The following is a 3,024-nucleotide window of genomic DNA, read 5'->3' as shown; positions in this document are numbered from 1 at the left end:
AAGGTTATTCAAACATTCATCAAACGAATGTCCAAAGATGGAGAAGTCGTCCATGAACACCTCGATATTATTCCCAATCATGTTAGAGAATATAGCCATCATACATCTCTGAAGAGTGGCCGGTGCGCCACATAACCCAAACGAAACTCTGCGAAAAGCAAACGTGCCAAATGGACAAATGAAGGTAGTCTTTTCTTGATCCTCTGGTGCAATACAAATCTGATTATACCCTGAGGAGCCATCCAGAAGACAATAATACTCATGACCAGCCAACCTGTCAAGCATCTGATCAATAAATGGAATAGGGAAGTGTTCCTTCCTCGTGGCCTTGTTCAACTTTCGGTAGTCCATGCATACTCTCCATCCTGTAACTGTTCGAGTGGGGATGAGCTCATTCTTCTCATTTGCTACCACAGTGATACCTCCTTTCTTAGGCACACATTGCACGGGACTCACCGAAGAACTGTCAGAAATAGGATAAATGATGCCCGCATCCAACCATTTCAGAATTTCTTTCTTCACCACCTCCTTCATGATAGGATTAAGTCTGCGCTGTTGCTCAACAGTTGGCTTACTACCCTCTTCTAGCAGAATCTTATGCATGCAATATGAAGGGATGATCCCTTTGATGTCTGCTATGGTCCATCCAATAGCCGATTTGAATTCTCTCAAAATCCTTAAGAGCTTGTCCTCCTCACTACCTGAAAGGTCAGATGCAATAATAACAGGTAATGTAGATGTATCTCCTAAAAAAGCATACCTCAAGTGTTCAGGCAATGGCATGAGCTCCAAGGTAGGTGCTTCCTCAATGGATGGTTTGAGCTTTCCTTCAGCATTCTTGAGGTCAAAAGTACCAAGAGATTCAAACGGCATGTCCAGCTTTCGCCTCCAGGGAGAAGTATTAAGATATTGTAATTGCTCGTTGCCATCTTCATCATCACTGTCAAAATCCCCCACTAAGGCCTTTTCTAATGCATCAGACATTAGCATATGATCGAGTTCTGAAGTAACCGCAGAATCAATCACATCCACTTTTAAGCACTCCTCATCTTCTGTAGGAAATTTCATTACTTTGAATACATTGAAGGTCACATCCTGATCCTGCACCCGCATAGTAAGTTCACCTTTCTGCACATCTATCAAGGTACGACCAGTAGCCAAGAAAGGTCTTCCCAAGATTATGGGAATCTTCTTATCTTCCTCGAAATCCAGAATAACAAAGTCTGCAGGAAAGAAGAGCTTATCAACCTTGACTAGCACATCCTCCACTATGCCCCTTGGGTAAGTAATAGAACGATCAGCCAATTGTAGAGACATGTAGGTGGGTTTTGGATCAGGCAAATCCAACTTTTTAAAGATCGACAACGGCATCAGATTGATGCTTGCTCCCAAATCACAAAGGCACTTGTCAAACGACAACTTGCCAATGGTGCAAGGAATGGTGAAGCTACCTGGATCTTTAAGCTTTGGAGGTAACTTTTGCTGCAGCACAGCGCTGCATTCTTCCATTAGAACAACGGTCTCAAGGTCATCCAGTTTCACCTTCCTTGAAACAATACTCTTCATAAACTTCGTATAACTAGGCATTTGCTCTAAAGCCTCAGCGAAAGGTATATTGATGTGAAGTTTCTTGAACACCTCCAGAAACTTACCGAACTGCTTATCCAGCTTTTGTTGTTGAAATCTCTTAGGGAAAGGTGGTGGAGGATAGAGCTGTTTCTCCCCTATATTACCCTCAGGCAGAGTGTGTTCAACAGTAGTCTTCCTTGGTTCCACCACTTTCACCTTTTGCTTAGCTTCTTTATCTCTAACTTCAGCTTCTCCTTCTTTTGCCTTTTCAGCATCAACAACTTTCCCAGAGCTTAAGGTAATAGCCTTGACTTGCTCTTTAGCTTCCTTCCTGCCTGGTACTTCCGTGTCACTGGGAAGTGTTCCAGGTTGACGATTGAGCACTGCATTGGCTATTTGACCGATTTGATTTTCCAAGGTCTTGATAGAAACCGCCTGACTCTTGCACAACAGCTTAAGTTCCTCAAAATCAGCACTAGTGGGTGCAGCTGCACTTCCCTGTTGAGGATATGATTGCCTTTGAGCATATTGCTGCGGTTGCTGGAATCCAAGTGGGTTGAACTGTTTACTCACACCTTGCTGATATGGTGGCTGAATAGCATTCTGATTATTACCCCAGCTGAAATTTGGATGATTTCTGTTGTTAGGATGATAAGTAGCTGGCACAGGTTATTGTTGTCGCTGATAATTATTCACATACTGAACAGATTCATTGACAAGAGAACACTGATCCATAGCATGAGAACCTGCACAAAGCTCACAGACCATAGCTATTTGATTGACTCCATAGGTAGCTAGAGAATCGACCTTCATAGACAGCGCTTGGAGCTGCGCTGCAATAGCGGTGGCTGCATCGACTTCCAGAATACCTGCTACCTTCCCAGGCATCATCCTCTGAGTTGGGTTTTGATGCTCATTTGCAGCCATAGTCTCAATAAGATTATAAGCCTCAGTATAGCTTTTGGCCCACAAGGTGCCTCCAGCTGCTGCATCGAGCATGGGCCGAGATTGGACCCCAAACCATTATAGAAACCAGTGATCACCATCAAATCGGACATTCCATGATGTGGACACTTTCTCAACATTTCCTTGTAGCATTCCCAAGCTTCGCACATAGATTCTGTAGGTTGCTGCATAAACTGAGTAAGAGCACTCCTCATAGCAGCAGTCTTTTCCATAGGATAAAACTTCACCAGAAACTTTTGCGCAAGATCTTGCCAAGTAGTGATGGACCCAGCTGGTTCAGAATATAACCAGTCCTTAGCCTTATCCCTCAGTGAGAATGGGAAAAGCCTCAGCTTGATAGCCTCATCAGTCACGCCATTATATTTGAAAGTACTGCAGATCTCGACAAAATTCCTTATGTGCATGTTGGGGTCTTCAGTCGCAGCATATCCAAAAGAAATAGAATTATGCACCATCTGAATAGTGCCCGACTTGATTTCAAAGGTGTTA

The 3,024-nt window shown here is 43.5% G+C and overlaps 1 non-coding gene across 1 annotated transcript; it reads left to right on the top strand.

The window, feature by feature from the left end:
• Positions 1 to 2,625: 2,625 nt before the first annotated feature.
• Positions 2,626 to 2,732, top strand: LOC141679862 (small nucleolar RNA R71). The gene has a single exon (XR_012558198.1). It is a non-coding gene; the product is annotated as a small nucleolar RNA R71 (small nucleolar RNA).
• The last annotated feature ends 292 nt before the right edge of the window (positions 2,733 to 3,024 follow it).

Source organism: Apium graveolens, chromosome 1, assembly GCF_009905375.1.
Source record: "Apium graveolens cultivar Ventura chromosome 1, ASM990537v1, whole genome shotgun sequence".
Lineage (NCBI taxonomy): Eukaryota > Viridiplantae > Streptophyta > Magnoliopsida > Apiales > Apiaceae > Apium > Apium graveolens.
Note: the sequence above shows the minus strand (reverse complement) of the source record. Positions and strands in the feature narration are given on the sequence as shown.